At 42.0% G+C, this 21,065-nt stretch overlaps 1 protein-coding gene across 4 annotated transcripts in view; it reads right to left on the reverse strand.

The window, feature by feature from the left end:
- The window catches only part of CDH7 (cadherin 7), a 111,719-nt gene that overhangs the window by 41,247 nt on the left and 49,407 nt on the right, over positions 1–21,065 (reverse strand). The window lies entirely within an intron of this gene.

Below are 21,065 nucleotides of genomic sequence, written 5' to 3' on the forward strand. Positions count from 1 at the left end.
CAGTATGGCTAAGATTCGGGGATGTTGACAGTTTTAGTTCAGCAACAACTCAAGGGCCATAAGTTCCCCATCTCTGTAAGAAATGGTAGTGATGGGATCAGATTATTTCTTCCATTTGCTGCTATAGAAAATGTGCCTCAGCCGCCTGCCAAGGCAACCCAGTGAATTCAGTCATCACCGGCAGGACTTGCATGAGGATCATTAAAAGTAAAGGGGCTTCTGATGTAAAATGGTAGCTGCAATTTAAATGACTTCTGCTACCCCCCAGAAACGGTTGATCCTCTAAAAATAGAGAGGCGCTGAGCTTTTAATAAGCCTTTAAACCTATTTTCTTGCCGTTAAATTTTTCCCATCCTCTGCTAAAAGTGCTGATTTGATCGACTTTTAATGATCTCGGTGCTCCATGACTCCACAGGGAGATGAGAACAGAATGGCATGAAAAAGCTTTCCTCAAGTCACCTGTGTGTCAAGGTGACTTGCCCCAGACCATGACTGGAGTGAGGTGGTTGTTAATTTGCTGTGAACACTTAACCTTTGGCCTCTCTGATGAGATTACAAACAAGGCAATCCTTGACTAGAAGTAATTCACTATGTAAACATTTATTCACTCAGAAATTGACTTGTGCTACCAGCTTCATTACAAAGGTACGGCTGTGAATTTTTCTAGAAGGGAACCAGAGAGTTGTCATTCTAAACACAATATTGACCTTTCACACCGTGCAGAAAAAGGAGGTTTTGTTCTCTCTGAAAACCCATATGCCTATTCTGAAGCAGTAAATCGTTAATAATAATAAAAAATGTTAAGTTTATAATAAAAATATACTTTCACTGCCCTTTGGTGAGTAATGAAATTGGAAAACATAAAAAAGCTCTTACATTTGGAAATTGTTGCATCTAGTTTTTTTGCTTAATAAGGGCTTCCTCATATATTACACTATAAACGTAATTGCATATGCCAGCACATGTACAATGTTCAATAAAAGTATTCCCATATGTGTGTAGATTTTGACAAGTCACATTAACTTATGCATGCAGACTTTTCGGTAAGAATTTTCCATGGTTTTTGGTCATGTAATGCAGTAGTGTTTCCAGGTTTGGGGGGTGGGGATGGGTAAAAATGGTCTCAGTGACCAATAAAGTATTCCTCTGATTTTGATCATTAACATAGTTAAAGAAGGGGGTCTGCTCTATATTCTAGGTGGCAAGGTTACATTAAAGTAATATGTTTGAATGCTGAATGTTTAAATGGAAGTCCAGAGACAATGGATAAAACAAACACCATTAGCTGTACTACTGGATAAATATTTAATGCTTATTGTATTTGTATTTGTTTAAAAAGCAATAAAAATTGTTTGTTTGTTTTTAAAGATAAGCCTCAGGAAAATAAAGTAATCATTGCCTCCTTTAAGGTCAAGTACTGGATGGGTCAAATATCCCAAATCAGTCTACAATGAAAGAACTGCTAATCCACAGAAACCATGGTTCCCCATCTCAGCACAAATTAGCACAGGCTTCATTCTGAAGCCCTTACCTTCATTCTAAATGCCTTAAAGATTCTGAAATCCAAAGAATTGTACACCTATTTAAATAGGATACTAAATAGGATATTAAAACTTCATAATGGGTGTAGCTCTAAGCCAATTTAACAAGTTTATGAAAGTCATGCCCTGGTCTGATTCTCTAATTAATGAACTGCTCACAATATAATTTAGTAAATAGCCAGGACTGCTTATGCTTTATTGTGCAAATGTGTCTAATTGTATTAACTTCACTAGCAAGGCTCTTATCACTGCCAGCAGCACAGGAAGTACATGATGCTTTTTCCTCTTTGAAAGAAAATGGGGAATGGGAATGAGGAAAGATCAGCTCTGAAGGGAAGAACTTGCTGAATGACCTTGATCTGAGGAATATGTGTTTCTCAAGGAGGGTGACGCCTTATTTATTGACATCTGCTACTGCGGTGTTGTTGTTGTTGTTAAAATGTTCACCCTGCCTAATTTTCAAAGACACTTAAGGTGTTCTGCAATCCAAAGCACTTCCCCCTGCATGTCACAAATATGGACATCAAAGCGAAGCCCCTATAACAAGTCCCAAAAAAAGCCATTGAAACGGTGACATGCACCAGCAAAAATAAAGCAATCTGGTAACACTCCTCAATTGGTAAGGCATGCCACAAGAGAAAAGATCTGGCCCTGATTGTTGCCAGTCAAGCTCCTGCCATCAAGGGATCTGGAGCAGGGTTTCAGACGTTGACTGTAGTTTGTGGAGAGGAATCTACAGAAAGAGGTGGTCCTTGAGGTGCACAGATCCCACGTCATTGGGGTCCTAAGATTATACAGGACACCTGAAGAATTCAGAGCACATCAGAGGGAAGCACTACTGAAGTTCCGAAGAATAGCAGCAATTCCCTGGTATGACCTGTGTTCAAAACTTGTGTGAAAATTATTTTGAAATAAGTGCAAAGATTTATGACAATGTGACAAAAAACCTTTCCCAATGAGCACTGGCAAACATGCTTTTCTCCAGAGTGTGCATAATATGCAACGAGTCCCAAACTTAGCAATATCAAATGCACTCTCATGTTATTCTGGCAGTTTAGGTACCTCTGAGTACTCAAGTTTGATTTATTCTGAGCATGTCCAGAGTGTCCCTTCCCAAAGACCCTAGCCTTTAAACATGTACAAAATGTTTGTTCCTTTACAAGATGATCTAACTTCTTTAAAAAGGGGTGGGGTAAGGATATAAGGTCCTTTTTTTTAGTATATGCAGAATGTTTCTCCCCTCTGATAGAAAACACCTCTTTAAAAGGTCTAAGAGTGGGTACATCAGAGCATATCCAGAGTGTCCCCAATGAAGGTTTATATATTTATTTACCGTATTTTTCGTCCCATAGGACGCACCTACTTTTTTTGGGGGGGGAAATAAAGGAAAAAATTTTTTCCTTTATTTCCCCCCCAAAACCAGGTCGGGGAACAGTGGGATGGTGGCGCTGCGCCTCCGCGCTGTCCCCCGAGCTTGTGGGGCTGGCCGATGTCTGCCCGGCGCAAGGGGCGCTCTGCTTCAGGGCGCCCCACGCAGCGGGCGGCAGGCTGCTGACACCCGTGCTCCGCGCTGCAGGCTGCCGCCCGCAAGCCTTGCGCTCCTGGGGGGAGTTCCCCCTGGTGCGCAAGGTTTGCCGACACCTGCGCGAAGCAGGGGGCATTCTCCGGAGGGCGCCCCGTGCTCCGCGCTGCAGGCTGCCGCCTGCAAGCCTTGCGCACCCGGGGGAACGCCCCCCGGGCGCGCAAGGCTTGCGGATAGCTTCCTGGAGCGACGCCTCTCGTTATCCAGGCTTCAGCGAAAGCCTGCATTCGCCCCATAGGACGCACACACATTTCCCCTTCATTTTTGGAGGGGAAAAAGTGCATCCTATAGGGCGAAAAATACGGTATTCTAAAAAGCAGTGATAGCATGTAATACTTTATTATTACTATTTTGGCTTGGAACTCTCCCATTCTGGGAACTGGACAAGAAAATGCAAATCTATCTAAGCCAGCAACATTGTGACTTTTTAAACTGGATCTATTTATTTGCTATATTCTCTGTAGTGATCATGGTAAGGGGCTCTATACTGTGAAGCTACTAAAGCTCATTCAATTCATTCTTTTGAATACCTGTGTTGTCATGTTGAAATGTACAATCTCTCCAGGAAGTGCTAACTGAACTCTCAAGACCAGGAGTTACTGACAACAATCCTTACAAATTCCTCCCGTAGTAAGCTCTATGTTCACTGCTGATCATTCTTAAGGGAACCACAGAATCATTCATAACTGCAATGACAGTTTCTGTAAGCCCATTAGGGGTGGCTTGTAAATCCTGCGGCTTGCTAATGCCAGGTGTTTCTCTTGCAGACAATATTATGGATGAAGCCAGTACAGTTGCTAAACTCCAGGGGTCAAATAAAAAAATGGAGTTACTAAAATATCTTTTGATTGCCCAAACCTCTTTGCATGATACGTGTGGGAAATATGGATTTTCTACACAGAAAATGTGGAAGGTGATGATTTAAATGTAAATCTAAAACAAGTGCATTGCTTGGGGAGGTCTTGAGTGAACCTCTTCTAGACACAAGGGAACATAAGAAGAGCCTACTGGATCAGGCCAATGGCCCATCTAAGTCCAGCATCCTGTTCTAATAGTGGCCAATCAGATGCCGGTAGGAAACAAGCAAGCAGGATTTGAGCACAACAGCAAAAGGGAAAAGGGAAATTGTATGGCGCTGTCCAACAGATTCAGCAGTAAGCCAGAGGAAGGTGCTGATCTGTGGGAAATATTCGCAATCAGGCCCTACCCAATGACTGGCTCATTTAAACATTGGGGTTTTTCCCCCAGCTGTGTAGGAGTTGTTCATAGAAAAGTTGCTCCCACATATACAAGGGAAACTGGAACACAAAATGTCCCCAGAAGAATGATCAAATGCTGTAGGATGGGCAGCAAGGGGGAAGGCAGGGGAAAGGAGTAAACTAGCCCAGCCTACTCCCTTCTCTGATGCTCTTCTTGAAGGATCATCAAGCTATTCTTGCTCAGCAGCTTCCAATTCTTGTCATGAGTGGTGACCTGTATTTTACAGCATGCAGAATTTGAAAAGAGCCACAGACATTGCTAAAGGCCAGGGGTAGGGAACCTGTGGCCTTGTGGAAATGTTTGATGCCAACTTCCATCACTAACAAATCCGTAGGGCCCCCAGTTCACCATTCTTGCTGTAGGAAGAAGCACCATCCTGCATTCCTATAGCACCTTCCTATATGCATTCCTATAGGACCTTTCTACCAGGGGATTTACCACATCAGAGATTATCAGATCAAAGACTACAAAGACTACAATAAGCATTAACATAACACAGACAAAAAATAAGTTATAACAAGCAAAAACAGAGTCAGAGATTCAGGCTGCAAGTCTATATTACTTTGCTTTTCCACTCTGTCTTGGAGGAGTAGAAATATGCTTGTGCACCATTGCTCACAGCATGCCAAGCAACTGTTGCAAAGTTCATCAGGTCTTGTTTTAGGCAGTGCTAAAACACTGGTTCAGTACTACAGTACAGATTAATTTGGAATCCTAGATTAGTTGGTCATGAACAATCAGTAAATCCAAACTATTCACATGCACACAGACAACACAAAATAAGCAGCACAAACAACTATTAATATTCCTAATATAGACAACTCTAAACAAAGCATATAGCAAAGGATATATACATACATTTGACAATAAGCCTACTACAGAAATTCCTGCACATATCAATATCCTTTTCCATGGGCTGTGACAGATTATTTTCCACTGTGAGAAGTGAGTTTTGCACAGTGTTAATTGGCTGGCCCTTGTGTCAATCACAAAGCAATGCCCACATTTGCAATAAGCATGATACTAATTGATGGGTCGTTCTGTCATTCATTGGAAAACACACACACATTCCCCTTGTGTCATTACAACAGCAAAGTTAGGGGAAAGCTGAACCAGCTCTGCAACATAACTCTCTGCACATTCTTCTCTTCTATGCACAGATGTGGGCCAGATACATCCCTCCCTCTCCTTCAGAGAAGCACCATCACTGACGCATAACTTTTCCTGGAAAAGTTCCACTGATTTTTTTAAAACATGTGTTACAAAGTCACAATTTGCATAATGTGAGAATTGGCACAAACTATGCACCCTTTCTCGAAAGGGACGCGGGTGGCGCTGTGGGTTAAACCACAGAGCCTAGGACTTGCCGATCAGAAGGTCGGCGGCTCGAATCCCCGCAACAGGGTGAGCTCCCGTTGCCCAGTCCCTGCTCCTGCCAACCTAGCATTTCAAAAGCACAACAAGGTACAAGTATATAAATAGGTACCGCTCTGGCGGGAAGGTAAACGGCGTTTCCGTGCGCTGCTCTGGTTCGCCAGAAGCAGCTTAGTCATGCTGGCCACATGACCCAGAAGCTGCACGCCGGCTCCCTCGGCCAATAAAGCGAGATGAGCGCCGCAACCCCAGAGTCGGTCACGACTGGACCTAATGGTCAGGGGTCCCTTTACCTTTTATGGACCCTTTCTATGTCTTTAACTGAGCAGTTCATGTGAGCTTATCACGTAAAGGGCTAAGGCTGCAATCCTATAAACACTTAGCACTGAATGCCACTGAACTCAATGAGGCATATTTCTCTGTCAATATGCATACGATTGTGCTGTCAACAACCTATTCTGCATTATTATTATTATTATTATTATTATTATTATTATTATTATTATTTTAAAAAAACCCTGGGATGTGGCTCACCATCCTTTTTTGGCATTGTAGAAAAACAGAAGGTAGAACCTTATATTTTTACTCCCCAGCCCTCAGTATTTTTACATGGTTCAGAAGCATGAAGTGGTTTGGTTCTATTTAAAAACTTGTAGTTGACATACCACTTCAGTGGAGCACTGAATAGGAGGTGAACTTCAGCATGTTATCCACACATACAGAAACCAACATACATATTTACTGAAGGTGAGGCAGTCATCAAACATTGTTTTTTGTACAGAAATCACTTATACACAGGGATAAACTGTCACATATGATAGTTGTACATTGGAAGTGGTAGGGTCAAAGGCAAGGAGGCCAGCAGTAGGTGGAGCCAGAGCTAGTGACAGGAAGAATAAGAGCCAATGAGAGGCAGAGCCAACTAATTCTACTTTTATCCCTATTGTCCTCCATGCTGAATTATAAATGGGTAACAACAAGACAAAGGAACTGGAAGCTGACAGACACTTCCACCCTGCTAAACTGGCTGTTATGCAGGAAGGCAGACAGCTGGGGGTTGGCTAAGAGCAGACTTAAGTTGGTGGGAAAGTGTCTTGTTTGCCCTAATGGGCCAGCCTCCAAGTTACGTATAGTTAAGTTTGGGAAGCCACAGATAGTCATGGCTGTTTGTCATTTTAATAACTGAAGCGGTACTTGTTGTTTAGGCCTTTAATCGTGTCCGACTCTTCGTGATCCCATGCACTCCTGTCTTCCACTGCCTCCCGCAGTTTGGTCAAACTCATGCTGGTAGCTTCGAGAACACTGTCCAACCATCTCATCCTCTGTCGTCCCCTTCTCCTTGTGCCCTCAATCTTTCCCAATACCAGGGTCTTTTCCAGGGAGTCTTCTCTTCTCATGAGGTGGCCAAAGTATTGGAGCCTCAGATTCAGGATCTGTCCTTCCAGTGAGAACTCAGGACTGATTTCCTTGAGAATGGATAGGTTTGATCTTCTTGCAGTCCATGGGACTCTCAAGAGTCTCCTCCAGCATCAGTTCTTCAGCAATCAGCCTTCTTTATGGTCCAGCTCTCACTTCCATACATCACTACTGGGAAAACCATGGCTTTAACTATACAGACCTTTGTTGGCAAGGTGATGTCTCTGCTTTTTAAGATGCTGTCTAGGTTTGTCATTGCTTTTCTCCCAAGAAGCAGCCGTCTTTTAATTTTGTGACTGCTGTCACCATCTGCAGTGATCATGGAGCCCAAGAAAGTAAAATCTCTCACTGCCTCCATTTCTTCCCCTTCTATTTGCCAGGAGGTGATGGGACCAGTGGCCATGATCTTAGTTTTTTTGATGTTGAGCTTCAGACCATATTTTGCACTCTCCTCTTTCACCCTCATTAAAAGGTTCTTTAATTCCTCCTCACTTTCTGCCATTAAGGTTGTGTCATCTGCATATCTGAGGTTGTTGATATTTCTTCCGGCAATCTTAATTCCGGCTTGGGATTCATCCAGCCCAGCCTTTCTCATGATGAATTCTGCATATAAGTTAAATAAGCAGGGAGACAATATACAGCCTTGTTGTACTCCTTTCCCAATTTTGAACCAATCAGTTGTTCTGTATCCAGTTCTAACTGTAGCTTCTTGTCCCACATAGAGATTTCTCAGGAGACAGATAAGGTGATCAGGCACTCCCATTTCTTTAAGAACTTGCCATAGTTTGCTGTGGTCGACACAGTCAAAGGCTTTTGCATAGTCAATGAAGCAAAAGTAGATGTCTTTCTGGAACTCTCTAGCTTTCTCCATAATCCAGCGCATGTTTGCAATTTGGTCTCTGGTTCCTCTGCCTCTTCTAAATCCAGCTTGCACTTCTGGGAGTTCTCGGTCCATATACTGCTTGAGCCTTCCTTGTAGAATTTTAAGCATAACCTTGCTAGCGTGTGAAATGAGTGCAATTGTGTGGTAGTTAGAACATTCTTTGGCACTGCCCTTCTTTGGGATTGGGATGTAGACTGATCTTCTCCAATCCTCTTGCCACTGCTGAGTTTTCCAAACTTGCTGGCACATTGAGTGAAGCGGTACTTAAGCATACTTAATTTTCTCTTAGCTGTATCCAAGTGCTGACTCTTCATCATGGAAAAGTAATCTCATGGCCAATCACCATGCTTACACAAAATGTATATTTGTGATTGTAGATATTGCATATTTTATTTATCTCCTTTATGAGTGGCTTTCTGTGAAACATACCAAGGTGATTTAACAATTTAAAACATATATAAAAATAATTTCAAATCCAATGCAGACTGGGATAAGAATCTCCACTTCAAAGGCTTGCTAAAAAGAAAAGAAAACATTCAACAGGCTCCCAAAAGACAATAGAATTGGTGCTTGTCTGATATGTCATGGGAAGGAGTTCCAAAGGGTAATTACTGCCACACTAACGGCCAAATTCTGACAATCTATGGAATGGACATTCTGGTGAGATAATGACTGTGGGAGGCTCTGTTCTGCAGAGCACAGTAATCAGGTGGGTATATAAGGGGTGAGACAATCTTTTAGGTAATCCTTTAGCTAACCCAGTGCCTTGGATTTAGCCTGGAAGCTAATTGGCAGCCAGTGAAATGCTTTCAGCCGTGGTGTAACATGGTAGCAATTTGCTGTCCCAGTGAGTTGTCAAGACTCTGCGTTTTGCAGTAGCTGCAGCTTTTGGACCAACCTTAGGGCCTGTCCCATATAGTGTGAATGGCAATAATCCAATATTGAGATTACAATTGCATGGATGACAGTAGTCAGTCTATCCCAGTCCAGAAACAACCATAGCTGTTTATCATTTGAAGCTGGTCAACAGGCACTTCTAGCTACTAAGGTCACCTAGAGTTCTAGTGACAGGGATAGATCCAGGAGCACCCTAACGTACAAACCATCTGCTTCATGGGAGTACATGGGAAGTACACCACCATCCAAAGAAGACAACTGACTCTCTCACCCACAGAACCTTCATCTTGCCTAGATTCAGACTTGACCCTCATCCAGCCTATCACCAAGTCCAGGCAGTGGCCCAAGGCTTCCAAGGCCTCTCCTGATTTAGACACTACAGAGATGTGCAGATGTTACAGTATACTGATGACAGTTCACCCCAAATCTCATAATAACGAAGGCTGCAACTAGATGTTAAATAGCCACAAGAGCTACGGAGCCAAAAGATGATCTTACCTGAAACCAACCCCAGAGATAGGACTTGAACCACTGTAAAACAGGGCCCATTATCTCTTTCACTGAGTCAGTTCAGGAGGATGCTATAGTCAACGATATCAAAAGCTGCTGAAAGATCAAGAATGATAGGTTGGCACATATACCCATACTTCTTTCTTCTGATAAAGGTCACCCTGATTCAGTCAAGGTCAAGACTCATTCAGTCACCATTCTAACCATTCCAATCTATCTTGTTGCTTATTTTACATGGGATAAAATCAAAAATTAATTCCAGAACAAACATACATGCATTTTGTCACAGCTTTCAGTTCCATCTGTTCATTTCTGTCTTTTTTGGTGTCAGGGTTACACCAGCATCTGTTTGGATTAATGAATCACAGTGCACATATATGGTGATGGAAACATACATAACATTCCATCAACATTTCTTTAAAACACATTATTATAGTCTAATACATCACTGCAACCTTCCTCCAAAGAGATCAGGGCATGCATAGTGACCCCCACTTTTATTCTCACACCAACCCTGTGAGGTAGAGTTTAGGTTGAGAGAATGTGATCAATCCAGGATGACCCAGAAAGCTTTGTCTAGTATTTAATTAATTTGCAAAGATATTTAGGTACATTGAGAACTTGGAATGTGGAAGGGGGGAAGGGGAAAGAGAGAGACATGATGAAAAAGAATATCAGGCAAACTGTGCATGCACAGCAGTCTTTACAGATAGAATTGTTTATTTTTAAATGGAAGAATAGTGGATTGCTAAGGCACTGCTGCCATGCTGCAAACAAGATCAGAAAATCTGGACCAAAAAAACTGGGGAGAATTTAGTAATCATCTCTATAAGATTGGTAGTTTTCATGCTTTCATAATTTATTTTGGCTGAAAATTATTTTTGCTATGCTTAATGGCTAATTAATAAAATCCTTGCCATGGATATAATTTTAAACAAAATAGGAGGTAGATACTTTGTTTCCCCTTAATATTTCATAAATGCTGTAGATGTTTAATTAGAAACCGTGTCTTATAAATAAACTATGAATCAATGTGACTATGTAAGATAAATGCCACACAAGCAGTTCATGGTACTAAATCCTTAATCCAATATTAATGCAGTATTAAATATTACTCCACTGGTAACCCCAAAGGCATTTAAATATACTATTCCAAGAAGCTTGAAGTAGATTTAATTTGCTGTAGTATACAAGGCCCATGCACCACATATAATCCCACTTAAACCTTATTTTCTGGTGATTTATACACCTTTTGCTGCTCCTTTGTACAGGAATTAATTTCCCTCTGTTTTACCATCTGAACAAGAATATACACTGTGAAGGAATAACTTGTATGTGCGACAGAACTAATAAAGTAGTCTGCCATATATAACCATAGTAAACTGTTAGCATCATAAATCAGGGAAAGGATGTGTCTCCAATTATCTATAAAAGTAACTTCCATCTAGCTGCACCACACAGCTTAAATGAATCTTCTCTGAAAAGCCCGCTGATTTCAAGTTCTAATCATTCTCCAAAACAAAGACATCTGCTAGGATTATACAAGAAGCTACATAGGGGCTTTTGTCCAAATGGCTTATTTACCACCTACTTTCAAACATTGTTTATGAAGGAGTCAAGCTTCTTTTACTTTACACTTACTTTGAATGTGACATGTTTGGTTGTTTCCACAGGACTTCCCACCCCAGTTCCTGCATGTGTAAAATCTTCAGTCTGCACAACTGCCTTTAACACCATGGCTAGCATCATGCAAGGATTACCTGGGTGCTCGGAGAGTACATTGCCTGTGCGGTTGTTAGCCACAGGGCACAAGGCCTTAAGCATTCACTGGCACAGGAGCAGGCATACAAGGCAGTCTCAGATATTGATTTATTTCAAAGAGCAAGAGAAAATGCAAGGAAGTGAGCCAAACACACACAAACACAAATGAAGAAGAGCTGAGCCTCAAGCAGATATGCTTAGGATATTCCTGAGTGAAATATCTGTGCTGTACTAGAATAAGAGACATGACCTTTACTGCACTAGCTTGAGGCCTGCCTCTTCCTTCATTGATTTGAAAGACTGTCAACAACTCCCAGAAAGAGGAGAAGATCATATCTCACTGCACTTTCATCCCTCCCCTCAATGAAAATAAGAGAAGAAGAGGAGGAGGAGTTTGGATTTGATATCCCACTGTATCACTACCTGAAGGAGTCTCAAAGCAGCTAACATTCTCCTTTCCCTTCCTCCCCCACAACAAACACTCTGTGAGGTGAGTGGGGCTGAGAGACTTCAGAGAAGTGTGACTAGCCTAAGGTCACCCAGCAGCTGCATGTGAAGGCGCGGAGACGCGAACCCGGTTCACCAGATTACGAGTCTACCACTCTTAAGCACTACACCATACTGGCTCTGTTGGGCAAAAAGGGCCACATTTATTAAATACATTATTAATATTATTAATATACTGCCCTATACCCGGAGGTCTCAGGGCAGTTCACAGAATAAAATCAAAATATAAAACTACAAAATACATAATAAAAAACAACAAGTCAATAACCCCCAAAAAAAACACATTTTAAAAGGGCATAGGATGCCAATCAAATCAATCAAAGGCCTGCCTGGTTAAAAAGGAACATTTTTGCCTGGTGACTACAGGTGTATAATGAAGATGGCAGGCGAACTTCCCTGGGGAGAGCATTCCACAGATGGGGAGCCATTACATAGAAGGCCCATTCTCGTGTTGCCACCCTCTGGACTTCTTGAGGAGGAGGCTCATGAAGAAGGGCCTCAGAAGATGATCTCAGGGTCCAGGTAGGTTCATATGGAAAGAGGCAGTCCTTGAGGTACTGCGGTCCTGAGCCGTTTAAAGTTTTATAGGTCAAAATTGGGCCCAGAATCTAATTGGTAGCCAGTGCAGTTGAACCAGGATCCGTGTAATATGCTCAAACTGTCTTGTTCCAGTGAGCAACCTGGAGTACCTCCAAGCTACAAATCTGCTCCTTCAGAGGAAGTGTAACCCCATCAAGAGCAGGCGATCTCCCACCCACCTGGTCTAGGTAACCACCCACTAACAGCGCCTCAGTCTTATCTAGATTGAGCTTCAGTTTGTTGGCTCTCATCCAGTCCATTACCAAGGCAAGACACTGGTCCAGCACTTCCACTGCCTCACCTGCAGATGTAAAGGAGAAATAGAGCTGAGTGTCATCAGCATACTGCTGACAACGTATTCCAAACCTCCGGATAACCCCACCTGGCGGTTTCATGTAGATGTTAAACAACAATGTGGAACCCCACATTGAAGGTTTCATGGGGCTGAAAAGCATTCCCCAAGCAACACCCTCTGGGAACGACCATCCAAGTAGGACTGGAACCACCGCAAAATGCTGCCACCAAGCCCTAGCTTGAGCAGTCGCTTCAGACGGATACCATGGTCGATGGTACAGAAAGCCGTAAGAGGTCAAGAAGAATTAACAGGAATATGTTTTGCTTGTCTCTCTCTCGACAGAGATAATCATACAGGGTGACCAAAGCAGTTTCTGTGCCAAAACCGGGGCAAAACCTCAATTGAAATGGATCCAGAAAATCAGTTTCTTCCAAAAGCACCTGGATCTGGTCTGCAACCACTCGCTCCACAACCTTGCTTAGGAAAAGGAGATTAGCAACTGGCCAGTAGTCAGCTAGGTTTTCCAAATCCAGGGAAGGTTTCTTAAGGAGCTATCACCTCCCTGTCTCAGCCAGCTGTTCCCTCCTTGCTGGTTTTTATCAGCAAAGAGGGGTAAGGGTCTAGAGTGCAGGTGGTCGCCCTGACTGATCCAAGCACCTTGTCTACATCCTTGAGCCTTACCAACTGAAACTCATCCAACACAACAAGACTAGACTGTGCTCTGGACACCCGATGAGATTCATCTGCTATAACAGCAGAGTCAAGATCTTGGTGGATGCAAGCGATTTTATCCGCAACATGCTTTGCAAACAAGTCACAGCAAGCTACCATTGGTTCTACCACCCCCTTTGGGCCAGCCTGTAAATGGCCCTGTACAACCCGGACAATCTCTGTTCGGTTGCATTTATTTAGATATTTTCTCCACTTGCGCTACAATGAGCTAACAAACATGACTTGAGTGTGGGCACAAAATCCATCTGAAACCAGAGCAAAGCATCCCTGCTTTCCTTGGACATTTGGACAATACCACTTTGGTTCAAGGCAGCCGGATCAATGGAAGGGTCTCAGTTCAGTCATAGAACATCTGACTAGCACTACTGGTTTAATCTCTAGCATCTCCAGGTAGGAATGGGAGACTCCTGTTGGAGCCCTACAGATGCCTTGCCAGCCAGTGTAGGCCAGTGGTTCCCAATGTTTTGGTATGGCAACCAAGAAGTCCAAATTTACTTGGTAAGGTGATCCATAGATTTCTTGTCACATTAATTTTGTGTCTTAGGACTTTGGCAGGCACTTGTTTCCTGCATTTTAATGGAAGTTTTTCCTATTTCATAACCACTACTTGAGCCTTCAAAGCAAAAATTTACTTCTCACCTCTAACAATGTGAAATTTGTTGAAATATGTATAGTACTTACAAAACTATTTAGTTTTGCTTATGGCAATGGAAGACCATCAAACACCTATTTGATTGCAGGATGCTGCTTCATAAGCTATAAAAAAATATTCTAAGAACCCATGGTTGTGCAGTTTCTTAAATGTGCTAAGGGTTGTTAGGAAAGGACTATTCTCCTCACAGAACTACAATTCCCAGAGTGCTTTAACAATCCTTCCCAGGGAACTTTGGGAATTGTAGCTAGTTGCCCTCCTACAGCACAGGAAACCTAAAATGATCATGGTTGGAAAAGTAGAGAATCTTAGAAGGTGTGGTGGAGCTTCCAATCATGTTGGCAGCAGACAGACAGTATGGAGGGTCATGGAGTCATTAACCTCATTTTTTTATTTTTTATTTTGCAAAAAAAAGGGGGTGTTTGGAACCCAATGAAACCTTCGAGGCCTCATGATATTTATTTCAGAGACGTTTCTGGGTTTCGACAAAAACACTGCTGTTGAGAATGTGGCTTGGGGATTAAAGCACTGAGTTGAAAAAGATCAGCATAGGAAAAGGGAAGAAAAATAACAAAGGTTTGAAAGCTGGAGAGCAGTCCTCTTCAGGGGGTAAGATGAAGGAGCAAGATACTTTCCTATGCTGCCCCCTGCTGAACTCGGGGAATACAAATCCACACAAAAATCTCAGAGATTTAAGAACAATATATATTTAATACAAAGGCAACCTAAAGTGTGGTGTTTCTATCAAATTTTCCTAACCCTAGGAGAGGCCACTGGAGAGACACACACAGAGAGAGAGAGATCTCAGCATTGGGGTTTTCTTTGTTCAAATATAAAGCCTTCGTAAAGTTGGGGAATCATTTGGTCTTAAAAGTAATGGATTATCCAAGTTTTTGCCTTCTAATGGAGTGCAGCTGGAAACAGCTTTAAGAAATCTGTTTCTTGCCCTCATGATTTTTTCCCCTCTAGAAACACTGATCTCCATCTTTCCTTCAGAGGTTACTCTCCTTTTTTCCTTCACTGACATTGTGTTAAAGGACTGTGGAAACCAGCCAGCTATCAACTCAGCAATAATATTTATGCTTACATTTTAGTAAAATCATATTGCAGTAAAAGTGATTTACTTGTCTCCCCTCTGCCCCTGACTCGTGTTTCAAACCACTCTCCTTTACGTCGCTACAGGGACAAATGATTTCAAGAGCAGTGCACAGCAACTGGAGACTGTTTGTTTGTTCTGATGTGGTATTTTTATATTCTCACTCTGCAGTCTGGAAGACTTACTTGCTAACACAGTTACATGAACACAAGAGATTGTACCTAGTGTTGGTCATTCAGAGTAGACTCGTTGAATTTAATAGACATGACTATTCATTTCAATGGTTCTACTCTGTGTATGACTAATGATGGGCACCAATGAAGGGAATAAATTTACCCAAAGATACAGCCAAACTATTTATGTATGGCCATTACCAGGGGAAATAAGTTTGGATACAGTCTGGATTCTCTTGAATTCTGAAAAACACCATGAGACTGTTGACTTGAGATAAACAAATGGCATCTGTGAACAAGTTTAAGTAGATAAATAGGTACCGCTCTGGTGGGAAGGCGTTTCCGTGCGCTGCTCTGGTTCACCAGAAGCAGCTTAGTCATGCTGGCCACATGACCCGGAAGCTGTACACTGGCTCCCTAGGCTGGTAAAGCAAGATGAGCGCCACAACCCCAGAGTCATTCGCGACTGGACCTAACAGTCAGGCATCCCTTTACCTTTACCTAGGTCTAAAACTGCATCAAATGAAGTGGAACCTTAGCTATGAAAGCTCATGCCACAATAAACTAGTCTTTCTCTGTGTGGATGGTGTCCTTATATAGTTAGCAGAGCAATCCAAACCACACTTGAGCTGAGTTGGGTGGGATTTGAATCGAGATGAGGTGTCCCTCTACCCAGCTCTCCTAGCCAAGATGACCTCCCAATGCAAGGAGTGTAATGCAAATGTCACTCTGCCTGCCAAACATGTGAGTGAGAGTGACAGTAGTGGGATGCCAGCCATGGGGAGTCAGCAGAAGGCCCTGATATAGGAAGTGCAAAGGGCTGAGCTAATCTAGGGCTTGTTGGATCTTGAGCCAGTCTCACTGTTGCCACATGATGGCATTGGGCCTGATCCGAGCCTGATTGTAAAGCCAGCTCCAGGCTAGTACAGCAGCCTTACTGCCTCCCCATATTCCACCATGGCCACAATGTGCTGCAAGATTGCAGATGTGGCAGTGGCCCCACCACTCGGCAAAGCCACCTGGGTAGAGTAGGGGCTTTAGACTACATTAATCATTTGATAGGACCAGACCAGAGAGCACCCCTCCCATATCCAAGAATCTGCTGATGTTCTCTGCTGATTCTCCAGAGAGGAGGGGCGGTTTCTGCTCTCTACTTATTCTGCTCCAGCCTCACATCAAAGTGTCAGAGAGAGGGAGACTGAGTGTTAGAAAGAGATCGTGTGTATAGATAAGGTTGCTGCTAAGAGCAGCTGCAGACACTCAGTGCAGTTCAGCATTTTTCAGTTTAGACCTCATTTAGCTCTGTATATAATTGTGTATTATAGTTGTAGATAGAATAAAAAAGATATTCTACAGAGCTGCTCTCCGAGTCGTTTATGCACTGCTGTACTCTGCTATACTCTGCTGTGCGACGACTGTCTTCTTGTGGAAGTGAATCCGGTGCTCACAACTCTAAGCTGTGAGTCCACAGCACTTTGACCTGTTCCTGTGCAGAAGGTGGTCTCTGGAAGTGCTACCCAGCTTGCCTAGCCTAGTCGGGGCTGAAGTGGATGAGTCCAGTCGGTGGCACTGGCTCAAGGGCGATGCTGACAGATTGCAGATGTGGCAGTGGCCCCACCACTCGGCAAAGCCACATGGGTAGAGTAGGGGCTTTAGAATGCATTAATCATTTGATAGGACCAGACACAGTTGTATCTACGTGCAGCCATGAGATTTCTGCTACTGTTCTGTTCTTTGTGGAGACTGACTGGTGTCCTGATTCTTCCATGACTTGGTGTCAGATCTCACAAATTCCAAATATAACAAACAGTGTTACCGTTATGGAGGGGATTTTTATTATTATTATTTAGTCCACACTGAAAGGCAAGCTTACATAATTTGTACATTTTGAAACAACACAAAACAGCCACCTTCCCAAATTTACACTTCTCTGTATTTTTAGTGGTTTCCTCCAGACAAGCAATGTGTACAAAAATGCATATATTAGTGAACATGAGATACAGAAAGGCATTATATTAGGGAAATTGCTTTGCAAAAATGAATAATGAACAAAACTGCAAAGAAAAATGTGTGCATTAGAATAAATTCACACTAAAATGCTGATTTTCATATAAAAATGTGGAGAACTGAACTTAGGACTGAAAAGATGAGAGATTCACCCAACTCTAGGCACAGTTCCCAGACCAGAAGGTTCCAGTTTAGAGAATCCTGAAGAAAAGAGTCAAATTTGTTAACCTTTGCCTGACCAATAAAGCTCCAGAGAGAAAAGAATTGTATTCATTCCTTTATGGTACAGGTGTGGGGAGCTAACAATGTTTTTAAATCCTTTACTTTTGCTGAGGAGGGCCATAAATATCATGAATTAACAGGATGAACACAGTGAGCTTGAAGATTCTAAAGACAAATTGGTGCTTGGGATTATAGACCAAGTGCTTTCTGAAAGTATGCAACTGTAAGAGGATGTAACTCTTTACAAAGCCATATTTATTGATTTAATGCCATTTCTAGACAACCCATTGATCAAAATTCTCTATGCAATTCACAAAAACCAATTACAAAAGTCAAGCTAGAGGAGCATAGTGCGGAAAGTGTTTGAAGACAGAACATTTTACTATCATTACAGGCCTAGAGAATGACATCATCCAGAGACCTGTTGTATTCAGGTGGTGCAACAACTCACCACAGTGGTCTACAGGCATTTTTTCTTGAAGTTTATGTTGTGTAAGGACACTGACCCTCCTTGGAAAATAAACTTAACTACCAGTCAAAATGCTATTAATTTCAAAATACATCTAGGAGCTTATCTTACACTTATTTCAGAGAAGGCCTATGCAAAATTCCAGAGCACTCACACATGTGCAAAAGGCAGCAATTGTTTTACACAGCCCAAGGAATATTATACATGGTTTTGGATGCTCTACTACACTAACAAGCTACACAGATGAGCCGTTTCTGTCTGCCATACAATCCTCAGTCATGAAATAGCTGCCTGAATGGGGCTACTACTTGTGGAAGAAATAGGACTGTTTGACAAAAACTGCCTAAGAAAATGAGACATTGTGGACATTGCTTTAAGATCTGTGGCCAAACAATACTACCTACAAACAGCCACAGAATATTCACCTATATCACAATGTAGAAATGGAGCTAGGAAGGATAAAAGAAAGGAGCACACTTAAGCAAATGACTGAGCTCACCTCACGGTATGAACCAATGGTCCCTATCATCAAGAAAAATGGGGAAAAGCACACCTGTCTAGATCTTTAAAAACTTAATGAAGCTATAGTCAGAGAAAAATATGTACTCCCAATGCTAGATGACCTTTTCCCCAAAGTGACAGGAGCCAAAGTAGTTTCCAAATTGGATGCCTCAAGCAGTTTCTGGCAAACACCTTTGACAAAACTGAGTGGTGAACTGACTAAATTTATCACGTCCTTTGGGATATTGTTTTCAATGTCTGCCATTTGGAATCACAAGTGCTCCCAAGATTTTTCAAAGAAAGATGACAAGGCTCCTTAGAAACACAAAAGGAGCTGTAGTATTAGTGGACAAGATCCTAATACACATCCTAATACATCAATGGAAGACCATGACAAAATTCTGGTCATCTTATGGAACAGTCTCCTTGAATCTGGACCCAAACTAATTGATGCAAAGTTGAAACACAGTTCTTGGGTCAAGTAATCACACAATATGGGACAAGGACAGGCCTAGAGAAGGACTTTGTCCAGAGAGTTGTAAGCACTGACTAACATTACAGAACCAAGATGCTTTCTGACACTGCTGAACATCTTCATTGTCCTGCTTAAGGCAACGGCTTTTAAAAAAAATAAATTATCAAGCTTACCTGGACATGTTAACAAGTTACATATAGCTGTTTCTAAACATTACTGGTTTTATTTGTATTTGCTTTAGGTTCACCACATAGGGACTCTTTGACTGAGTGCTTTATAAATTCTTCTAACTAAAATCAATAAATATTCGAAAGACATCTTCAAAGAGGCACAGCCACTAAACCTTTTACTGAAATCCACAATGACCAGGCTTGGGAGATAGTTCTGGAGGCTACCTTTACAAATATAAATGGCACACAACTTCTGAGAGCCAATCTTATACTTTTTGTGATGCCAACAAGTTCATGTTGTTGTTGTTGTTGTTGTTGTTGTTGTTGTTGTTGTTGCAAGGAGTTTTGAATAAGGTGTGATGCCACCGCATCTGCCTAGTTCAGAATGCAAGCTCACTGCATTCTGTTCCAGACTGCTTACCTAACCTCTTACTGAAGCAGAAAAATGCTATGCACAAATTTGAAAGGGTGAAAAGAGAGAATGTTTCGCTAGTGTTTGGGCACTGTAAAGCTTTTATAGATGCCTATGTGATCTACTTTCTTTCAGACTCTTCACAGACTATAAACCCTTGGTGACCTTGATTTAAGAAAAAATGTTTGGTTCAAGTACATTACTAGGCCAGCATCTTCTACTAACAATGATGAGATTCAATTCAGTAGACAAGTACATTAGAAGACAAAAACAGGCATCGATAGCAGATGCATTATTATGAAGCCCACAGTGCAAACAGGGACTTGCAAGTGAAAGGAAGAAATCAGGCACATGCTATGTGTGCTTCTCTATCAGCATTCTATCAGCAGGCTTGTCAGATGTAGACATCTACTCATGGATAAATCCTACACTATATTAGATCAGGAGGACCTGAATACCTTAGCAATACCTCAGAGACTACTAGGAAGTACTCTTCAAAAAGGGGAAAGATTTATACGATCTGAAGAGAAACGATCTGAAGAGTATGCTAGGAAGTACTCTTCTGTCTGTATGCAACTGAGTGAATTGAAAGGCCTAAGAACAAAGCAAACAAACAAGTAAGCAAAAACAAAAAAAAACCCTATATTGTTGCACCATGATATACAAGAAGAAGTTCCTAGACCTTATCAAACAAGGATATCAGGGTCTAACCAAATGTTGTAAAGGGGCCAAGAATACAGTATGGTAGACTGGAATTTGATATGACATAAATAACAAAACTCTACCCTGTGACTGCTAAAGAACTTGATCAACACAAAGCAATGAACTTTTATGCATTTGGGGCTCACAACTGACCTGTGTGCACTGGGAAGGTGATATTATCTGGTTATTGTGGGCTACTATTCTAGGGGTATCAATATTTGCCTACTCATTTGCCTACTATTGCATGCTATAGGCTTGTTGCACAGCTGAGCAATACCTTTGTTGACTTGGGCCTGCCACATGAACTCATGACTGACAATGCAACTTAATTTACAGCAAAAGAATTCCCATCATTCCAGACATTTTTAACCATATTACCAAAAGCCACCACTATCTTGAAGCAAAAAGGGAGGCAGTTAGAGCAGTATAGACTGCAAAGAAAATATTGACACAGAACAGCCCACATATTGTTATTTTAAGCTACAGTTGAACACACTGATAGCTACTGTATAGAGCAGGGGTGGTCACCCTGGTCCCTACTGCCCACTAGTGGGCATTTCAGGATTCCAGGTGGGCAGTAGGGGGTTCTACGCTACATGTTACTGCAGCACTGGTGGGTGGTAAGGAAATTTTACCATCAAGAAAAATGCATTAGTGGGTGGTAGGTATAAAAAGGTTGACTGCCTCTGATGTAGAGACTAGCTTAATTTGTAGAAGGTAGAATACCTTCCCAAACTCTAGAGATGAATGCCTTTCTAAAGTGACCTGATCCAGGGGGGGAAATGGTATCTTAAGGTTATTAAGGTAAAAGAAATTATGTTTCTATAACCAGCACAGTTCAGTGAGAAA

The sequence above is a fragment of the Podarcis filfolensis genome (genome assembly GCF_964270895.1).
Source record: "Podarcis filfolensis genome assembly, chromosome: 7".
In the NCBI taxonomy this organism is placed as follows: domain Eukaryota; kingdom Metazoa; phylum Chordata; class Lepidosauria; order Squamata; family Lacertidae; genus Podarcis; species Podarcis filfolensis.